The sequence below is a fragment of the Gracilinanus agilis genome, chromosome 3, assembly GCF_016433145.1.
Source record: "Gracilinanus agilis isolate LMUSP501 chromosome 3, AgileGrace, whole genome shotgun sequence".
Lineage (NCBI taxonomy): Eukaryota > Metazoa > Chordata > Mammalia > Didelphimorphia > Didelphidae > Gracilinanus > Gracilinanus agilis.
This window is the reverse complement of record NC_058132.1, coordinates 592,019,644-592,030,269: the sequence shown is the minus strand read 5'-3', so window position 1 is coordinate 592,030,269 and position 10,626 is coordinate 592,019,644.

The following is a 10,626-nucleotide window of genomic DNA, read 5'->3' as shown; positions in this document are numbered from 1 at the left end:
TTCCTTCCTTCCTTCCTTCCTTCCTTCCTTCCTTCCTTCCTTCCTTCTTTCCTTCCTTCCTCTCTCCCTCCCTCCCTCCTTCTTTTCCTCCTTTCTCCCCTCCCACAATTATTCACATATATGAATAATTCTTATGCCCATATATTTATGTTTAATGCATCCCACACAATTTTATTCAGTTGGACAATTTGTCCACAAGTGTGGACTGCTTCCCTCTATACACCTACCCCAATCTTACAAAAGATTCTGCTTCTCATTTCAGAACATGGGCAGACACATATGATCTAGTGTTAGCTTCTGGCGTTATATCAGAGCCTCAAGATACAGAATCTCCAGCATTTAGGCTGCTGTGGTGGTCAGATAGTTGCAGATTTGAGAGCTTTAATGAAGTTTACATACACAAAGAGGAAAGATTTCTCTGCTGAATTCTGTACCTGCATTACTGGCCATTTTGTTGTCATTCAGTCATTTCAGTCCTGTTCAAATCTTCCTGACCCCTTTTGGGGTTTTCTTGGCAAAGATACTAGACTGGTTTGCCATTTCCTTTTCCAGTTCATTTGACAAATGAGGAAACTAAGGCAAACAGGGTTAAGGGACTTGCCCAGGGTCACACAGCTAATTAGTGTCTGAGACTGGATTTAAACTCATAAAGAGTTGTTCGGTCATTTCAGCTGTGTCTGACTCTTCATGGCCAGGTTTGAACTCACAAAGATGAGTCTTCCTGATTCCAAGCCCAATTCTCTACCCGACTGGGCCACCTAGCTTCCCCCATTATTGTCCATCCAGTTTTCTTTTGAAATAGTAAGATTTTAATTGATATCAATGCGTTTTTAATAATTTCACATAGCTCATGTTTATGGATTTTTTGGGGTAGATAGACTTATTTTCTGCCTTCTGGGGAAGAAACTGTGATATCCCCATCTATACAACTAGCTAGGTGGCACAGTGGGATAGGACCATTGGACCTGCAGTGAGGAAGACTGTGCTTCAGACACCTAATAATATAATAATAGCAAACACAGATAGTGTTTACTATATTCCAGACACTGTGCTACATACTTTAAAGTTATTATTTCATTTGATTATCAAGTAGCCCTGGGAGGGAGGTACTACTTTTATATTTTATAATTTTTACTTTACTTTATAGATGAAGAAAGGGAGACAAACTGATTAAGTGACTTGCCCAGAGTCACATAAGCTAGTAAGTATCAGAGGCTGGATTTGAACTCAAGTCTTCTTGATTCTAGACCCAGAACTCTTTCTACCATGTTACCTAACTGGTAGAGGGGGGAGGTATCCCCAGTTTACCCTTATGGATGAAGCCTTTGTTGTCACATTGACTACTGCATCTCCCTATAGAAGGAGCAAAGGTTTTCATTGCTCCTATAAATGAATGAATGAGTGGATGATTCGAAAAAACTTTTATTAAGTATTTACTTTGTGCCAGGCATTGTGCCAAACACTGGGGATACAAATACAAAAAGAGAAACAGTCTGTTGGGGAGAGAACATGTAAAAGGGACTGGTGGTTGGAGTCTATTTTGGTCAGAAGAATCTCAGAGGTGTTGAGATGATCCATAATGGAAAGAGTGAATGGTAGTAGAGAGCTAAGACAGATGACAAGATGCTGCTAGGGAAGGGAAGCAAAGCCTGGTCTCCACTAAGGAAGATTTCACTTGCTCAGTTCCCATTCAAGCTGGCTTAGTCTACTGCGGAGTGGTGACCACCTGGAGCAAGACAATTTGTCAGGGCATCGATTCTGGAGGTCAGTGGGGAGAAGTGGACCAGCCCATGTGCCTGGCTGGACAGCTGGATGGGGTGGGATCCCAAGCAAGATCTGAGGGGATAAGGTCAATTTGAGTCATTCCTTCCCATGTGGCTTCCTCCATGACATTTCTTCCCCATGAATGGATTTTTCTTAGCATATAACAGCGGAGGAAAAAATAAAAGGAAGATGGGGCAAGATTTGAATGAGCTTGTTTTACTATGGAATATGTCTCCTTAACACAGTGTGAAGTTCTTTTAATAAGGAACTACACACTGTGGAACAAGGGTGAATTCCCCTTTGCACCTTCTGGTACAACTGAGATGATGAAGGGATGTCATATTCCTGAGTTGTATGTACCCTTTGGGGCTTGATCTTGGAGAGAAGGGAGTGTGAAAGTCTGGAGAGAAATAAACTTGGGAAGTCAGACCAAGAATAGCTCATAGGACATACTCTTGACTGTGGCCTCACTAGCGAACCAGGGTTTCCCCCAAGGTTGAGCAATAGAGGTGACAGAAGAGCTTGAGGGAACTTCCCATCCAAGTTCATCAAGAACTTGGGTCAAGTTCAGGAATCCAAACTGGCAGCAGTGTGGAGCTGGGAGGAGTGATGGAAAAAAGTCTGGCTCTCAAGTGGGAGCTCAAACCAAGGAGCAACAAGAGACAGAGAACCATAATCACATAAATGCTGGCTAGCTTTCATAGCAGAACTCCAAATTTTACTCTACAGAACCACTATAACTCAATATGGGAGTTCCCAGAGAAGACTTCAGAGACTTCAGTCCTGATGACATTTTCCTTATTATTTCTCATTACTCAATAGTTATAACTTATCTTAACATTTTTTGATGTCTTTTTTTTACATTAACATAGGTTTTTATCAGTATCCTTCTTCCTCTCTCTCCCAAATAGCACTGGTTATAACAAAAAGTTTTTTTAAAAAGATATTTTACTTATTTCACTAAATATTATCCAATTACATTTTAAAATTCAATTATAGCATTCATTTTAAAAAAATTGAGTTTTAAATTCTCCCTTGCTTTCCCGTCCTTCCTTGAGAAGGTAAGTAATTTAATAAGAGCATTTTTAAAGACCAAAAAAGGAAGGGAAAAGGAAAAAATCAGCACAATTGATAAATACACTGAATAAGTTAAAACTGTGTATAATTGAATAGGTGGGTATGATTTTTAAAAATAATTTTGCAACATTTATTGTGTTGCAATAAATAACTTCTCAGTTGGTCTTCCTGTTTCTAGTCTTTCATTTCTCTAATTTTTTCTTCAATCTTCCTAAAACACACTTCTGATCATGTCCTACTCCCTGCTCAATAAATCTATGGCATCCAGATCACTATTAATTTGGGAAATGCAAATTAAAACAACTGTCTCAGGGACCACCTCACACCTATCAGGTTGGTTAATATGACAAAGGAAAATGTTGAATATTGGAGGGGATGTGGAAAAATTGGAATGCTAATACACTGTTGGTGAAGCTGTGAACTGGTACAACCATTCAGGAGAGCAATTTGGAACCATGCCCAAAGGGCTATGAAACTGCATACTTTTTGACCCAGAAATACCACTACTAGGTCTGTATCCCAAAGAGATCAAAGACAGGGAAAAGGACCTACTTCAAAAATATTTGTAGCAGCTCTTTTTGGGGTAGCAAAGAACTGAAGACTGAGCAGATGTCCATCAATTGGGGAATGTCTGAACAAGTTATGGTCTATGATTGTGATGGAATACTATTGTGTTATAAGAAATGACAAACAAAATGATGACCAAAACAAACAAAAAAAAACACCCAAGAAAAGAGTTACATGAAATGATGCAAAATGAAGTAAACAGAACCAGGAGAATGCCATACACAATAATAGTAATAAAAGGATAAAAGACAGTCTCCTTAACCTGACATGGAGTGCTTCATGTGGCCCATGGCCTCAGCCAACTTCTGGACCTGCACTCACCTTTTCTAACTTTAGAACCATGATGTTGTTTAGTCATTTTTCAGTAGAGTCAGACTCTTGGTGACCCCATTTGGGGTTTTCTTGGCAAAGATACTGGAATGGTTTGCTATTTCCTTCTCCAGCTTATTTTACAGATGAGGAAACTGAGGCAAATAAGGTTAAATGACTTGTCTAGGGTCATACAACTAGAAAGTGTTTGATGCTGAATTTGAATTTTGTTCTTCCTGACTCCTCACCAGACACTGTACCCACTATTCTCTAGACTCCTGATGGCAAAATTATAAAGCCATTTTTGATGACATGAGGCTGCATACAGAGAAGTATGTTATTTAAACTATAAATATCACAAAATTATGTTTTTTTCTTGAAGTGACACACCACCCAAGTTATGCTCGTTTTTTTTGCCAAATTTTGACACACCAAGCTCAAAAGGTTGCCTATCACTGCTCTAGACCCATGCCAAATTAATAATACCATTTCTGCTGGAAGGAGCATATTAGGTCACTCCTCTAAAGTTCTACCCTCCCTTTCTCCCAAAGCATCACTCCCTAATTTGTTGTTCAATGATTTCACTTTTGTCCAATTTTTCCTGACTCCATTCAGGGTTTCCTTGCCAAAGACACTGTCGTGGTTTGCCATTTCCTTCTCCAGCTCATTTTACAGATAAGGAAACTGAGGTACACAGAGTTAAGTGACTTACCCAGAGTTACGCAACTATTAAGTGCTTGAGATTCACTCCCTAATAGAGTGTTTCAAAAGTCAGTGTAATTAAAATGCACCAGGATTTTTTTGGGACATTCTGTATATTGTTTCTCTTTATTAGAAAGTAAGCTTTTTAAGGGCAGGGACTGCACAAAGCTTAGCACTTAGCAAGCTTCTAAAAAATGATATCCCATTCATTCATCTATAACAGCCCTTTCATATTACAGAGAAGGAAATTTGGAACCAGGGAGGTTGCGAATTACAGATCTGAGATTTGAAACCTGGTCCACTGCCTCCAAATCCCGTTTTTTACTGTGCCACACTGAAAGTCCTTTAGAACTTGACTCCAACCAGCTTCTCCAGTCTTACCTCATACTACTCCCTTCTGTATGCTTGGCGTCCTAACCAAGGGAGCTACTTACTGATGTCCTGAGTCAAATATTCCAACTCTTACATCATACAAGCTATTCCTGCAGGACTGGAATGTGGTTGCTCCTTATCTCCAAAGCCTGCTTTTCCTTCCAGGTTCAGCTCAGGTCCTGCCTCCTCCTTGAGACCTTCCTCCAGGACCTCCAGTTGTTGGGACTTTTCCATCTCCAATTTTCATAGGACTCCCCCAACCCTGATCCCTGCCAACCTTGTTTCCTTTGTCCTCCCCACTTTCTGCCCTGTAGAAAATTGATCTGAGCTCATAAGTTCATCTCCCCTATAAAATGGAAGTCCTGTGAGAGTAGAGATTATATTCTTTTTGTCTTTGAGTTCATGGTGCTTTTTCTATATTAAATGTGCAAATAGGAATAGAGGCTCAGAAAATGGTTGTATAACTGACTTTCCCTCTAAAACTGTATGAATAAAAGAATGATTAAATACAGCAGATTTTTTTTTATCAAGAGTGTATATTGCTTCAAGATTTCACTGCAGCTATCCTTGATCCTCAAACCAATATTTTTGGATTTTGTTAATTCATTACAAGTCAAAAAATATCATATAACTTGGGAGACATTATATTTTAGGAATAACAATAATAGATAACATTCATATAGTACCTACTATATGTCAGATCCTGTACTAAATGCATCATAATTTCATCTCATTTGATCCTCACAACCTTCCTAGGAGATGTGTTATCATTATCCTTGTTTTACAGAGAAGGAAACTGAGGCAAACAGAGGTTAAGTGACTTGCCCGTGGTCACTCAGCTAAGCAAATTTCTGAGATTGAATTGATTTGGACTTAAACCTTCCCAGCTCTAGATTTGGTACTCTATTCATCATACTACCTTGCTGCCAATAGTCCCTCTTCTGAATCATACACATGCTTAAGCTTTTTTGTTGTTCAGTCATTTCAATTGTGTCCAACTCTTTGTGACCCCATTTGGGGTTTTCTTGGGAAAATTACTGGATGGTTTGCCATTTCCTTCTCTATGTCATTTTATAGATGAGGAACCGAGACAAAGAGTTTAAGTGACTCGCCTAGGGTCACACAGCTAATAAGTGTCTGAGAGTGAATTTGAACTGAGGAAGATGAGTTTTCCCAGTTCCAAACCCAATACTCAATCCATTGGGCAACTTGCCAAAGCTTTACATTCTATGAATTTTCTGGAGAAGGGTTGTGATTTCACTGGCATAAGGAAATCTCATAAGGAGGAAACTTTCTCTAACAATGATCCCTTCTCTGTTAATATATGCCTTTTGAGAATTAATCAGAACACTGATGGGTAAAGTGACTTGTCTAACATCATACACCGCCATTACATATAGGAGGTGAAATTTGAAACCAAGTCTTCTTGGCCAACTCTCTATCTACTACTCGAAGCTGTCTCTTACAAATTATAGCACATTGATAAAGGCTTAATCTCTTTTGTACCTTTTCAGTATCTTCCTGAATTATTTCATTATTTTTTATGATTGAGACAGAATATTTGGTCACATTTGCAATGATGATAAGGACACGATATATTTTTTCCAAGCAGTTTACAGTTCATAAAATGCTTTTCACATGGCTATCTCATGTGGTTCTTACAGTCATCTCTTCCTCTTTATCTAGCCACAGTCCCATCTCTTTTCTACAGTTGGCCATCAAACTTCTTGAAAAACATTGTTGACACACAAGACTTTCATTTCCTCTTCAACAACTCTCTTCCCAGTCCTTTGCGATTGGACATACATTTCTATTACTTGACTAGAATTACTCTCTCAAATGTCATGTGTGACCTCTAGGTGTCTAATACTTTTTTTTTCTCATTCTCATCTTTTTTGATGTCTCTGAAACATCTGACACGATCCCATCAGGCATATTCTTGGCAAAGATACTGGAATGGTTTGCCATTTTCTTCTTCAGTCACTTTACAGATGAGGAAACTGAGACAAATAGACTTAAGTGACTTGCCCGGGGTCACACAGATAGTAAGCATCTGAGGCTAGATTTGAACCTAGGAAGATGAGTCTTCCTAATTCTAGACCTAGTGCTCTTCCACTGGACCACATGCTTAAGCTTTATTTTCTATACATAATATGGACCATCAATCAAAGACAAAAGTAGTAGAGGCTCCATCCCATATACCTGTATGCCTGGTATCCCATTTTTTTCCCAGAAAGAGGCATTTCCTGCCTCCTTTGTCTTGCTCCTGCCTAGCACCAGCTACCAGATCAGCTTTTATGCCTGCTCTAGGCTGCCAGGTTTGATTGTCTGTCCTATTGCCTGGACTATTATACAAGTCCCTTCTAACCCTAACCCTAAATTCCAAGTGGTCTTCATGACTCAGTTCTCTTCCCACTCCATTCCATCCTCCACTCAGCTACCAAGGTGGTTTTTCTGTAGAATAGATCGGATCATTTGACTCCCTGCTCAATGAATTCCGGTGGTCCCCTATTACCTTCAAGTTCAATATAAAGTTCTCTGTTAGGCAAAGAATGTCCCCATGGATATCCATGCATGTATTAGAGTTATTTGTGAAACTGCCTCCCCAGTATCTCTTATGTCTAGGTATATCATACTCTCCTACTTGATGTTAAATTCCATAATTCTGTCTTTTCCAAACCTTATCATCTTTCCTAGAACCTAGTACAGTTCTCAGCACAGAGCAGATTTTTAATAAATATTGAGCTGAGCTGAAAAATAACCAGGATGTAGGAAAAGCAGGTATTTGTCTCCATTTTATGAATTCAGAAACTATAACTTAGAAAATTAGTTGGAGTCTTCTCCCTCTCACTTCTTGAGTCCACTCATTTCAATTCAATTTAAGTTGTCAACCCAAGATATGTCACAGAGTCAAAACACAGATCTTGTGATCCCTGGTTATGTTTCTTTCTTTTTTCCTATTCTCCTTCATCTGGATTATCCAAGTTGTTTTTCCTTCTGTCCTTTTAGGTCCTTGGTTAAGCAAGCCTAAATTCAGGAATAAAGGAAAAAAGAAGAAAATGAGAGAGGAAGGGAAAAGGAGAGGGTAAGAAAGAGAAGAACTGATGGAGGAAGGTGGAAGAAAAGAAGAAACTAGTATCTTCTTAACTTCTCTTTTTTTTCATCTTAAAACTCTTCTCTGGGGGCAGCTGGGTAGCTCAGTGGATTAATAACCAGGCCTAGAGACAGGAGGTCCTAGGTTCAAATCTGCCCTCAGACACTGCCTAGCTATGTGACCCTGGGCAAGTCACTTAACTCCCATTGCCTAGCCCTTACTACTCTTCTGCCTTAGAATCAATACATGTGGAAGGTAAGAGTTAAAAATAAACACCTCTTCCCTTCCATCTTAGAATAGATATTAAGTACTGGTTCCAAAGCATAAGAGTAATGAGGGATAGACAATAGAGGTTAATTGACTTGCTCAGGGTCACAGAGAAAGGGAGTATCTGAAGCCATATTTGATTTAGGACCTCCTGTCTCCAGACCTAGCTCTCTATTCACTGAGCCACTTAGCTGTTACCCCTCTCCCCAATTTTTGTTCCTGATACAATCATCTTCCCAGTCACCCAGATTGAAAATCTTAGAATCACTCTTGACTATTCCTTCTTCCTCATCCCTCACATCTGATCAGTTGCCAAGTCCTATCAGTTCTTCTCCTTCCATAGCTCTTATATTTTTCTTCTCCTCCCCACTCAGATGGTCACCACTCTAGATTTAGTCCTCAGCTTTTTTTTTTCAACTTGAAACAATAAATTTTTTACTTTTTTCTTTGGCTCCTCTTTCTCTCCTTTCCAACCCATCTGCCCATCCAGCTTGGGAATAATCTGCCTCTTCATAATTTTTACGATGTCACTCTTATTTTCAATAATCATCAGTGGCTCCCTGTTGATTATAGGACAAAATACAGATTTATTTTCCTGGCTTTTAAGACTCTCACAATCCAACTCCAATTTATCCATCCTTTTTGGAGTATTATGCCAAACCCGGCTTCTGATCTCATACTGCCCTCTCATAATTCTCAGTGAGTTCATACAGATATTCTCCTATTTTGAAACACATTCTTTCCACATTTTTGGAAATCCTTCTCTTTCTTAAAGATGGAAGTCAGATATCATCTCCTTTCTGAAGCTTTCCCTGTTTCTCCCTCTCTACCTTAAAGCAAAAAGTAAGCTCTCCTCCAATTTAGTCATAGCATTCTAACCAGATTTCTCTTTTGCCATTAGCACATACTACTCCTTTGTGTCATACATATTTGTATCATTACTATTACATTTAAATTAAATTTATTTAATTTTAATTTCATTTTAAATTATTAAATTTTAAAATTTAAATCTATCAAATTAACAATTTTAAATCTCTTCAGGACAGAGGATGCCATTTTTCATGTTCCCATTCCTAGTACCTCGAATAGTGCTCTGCTCATAGTAGGTGTTTTTAAAATGTTTGTTGAACTTAATTGAATGAGAAGAAAGAAGGGAGGAGGAAAAGGAGAAAGAAGAAAAGAAATCAAGTAAGGGGGAAGAAAGAAGGAAGCATTGATGGAAGGAAGAAGAAAGGTGAAGAAAGAAAGGAAGAAGTGAGAAGTAATGGGAAAGAGAGAGAAAGGGAAGGAAACAAAGAGAGCTCCTAACTCTAAACCTTTCTAACACTGCCCTATCACCCTCCCCTCACCTGATTTCTATGATTAATTCAAGTTTATCAGCTCTTTTTGCTCCCTCAGGGTTCTGATAGGTGACTGATTAGCTACTCTGATAAACTGATTTTCAGGAGGGTATTGAGTAATAATGGTTAACCTGCAATCCCTCATTCTTAATGTATTCACAAAGGAGACTTTGGTGCCTCAACCCATTAGTGAATAGGAATGAGGATTTAGGCATCTAGGGGAAAAATTTTTGGTTTGCTGCTTAGGAAAAAGGGAGGAATAAAAGGAGGGAGGAAAAATGTAAACAGAGGCAAAAACAGGACTTGGCAACAACACTGTCTTAACTCTTATGGTTTGGGGGTAAGCTAGCTAAAAAATTATCAGTCTGTGTTATACTAACCAAAATGCTGTATTAACTAATGGCAACTAATCACTGAGTGGCAGACACATGAGTAGGAACAGAATGTGGGTGGTGGAGAGAACAAGGATGAAATTTGAGCTTTAAAAGGAAAGAGAAAGTGGAAGACTTCAAAGGGGACTGTCAGCCACATTCTAGAAGTGGGAGTGAGGTAAGAGAGTCACCAAATCTGAGGAATTGTCATGCAGAAGAATGATCACACTTCTCTTTGGTCTCCCAGGAAAAGAAGGACCAGCTAGGGAAAGTTATAAGGGGATAGATTTCGATTCCACATAAGCAAATATTTCCTAAAAGTCTGAGTTGTCTAAAAGTATAGTGGGCTTCCTCAAAGGTCAAAGCAAAGTATTCCCTTGAAGATGAGAAGGTATTAAGAGGACAGTGGATCACCAATTGCCAGGGATGTTATAAATGGGAAAAGGATGGAGATATAGTATTTTGATTTGGATAGGAATTGGACTCAATGATCTCTCAGATTCCTTTCAGCTCCAAAGCTATAATTCTGACTTAATGAGTGAATTCCATTCTTATCAAAAGACATTTCTTGAGTCCTTGCTATGTGAATGGCATTGCTTCAAGTGCTATGAGAAGAAAAAGGGGATAGAGCTAGAGAAATTCCAGGATCAAAGAGAGGGGGGAAAAATATTGCACCATGAAAGGTCATCTCTAGGGAAAACAGTAGAGTTTGTTTCATCTCTCTCTCTCTCTCTCTCTCTCTCTCTCTCTCTCTCTCTCTCTC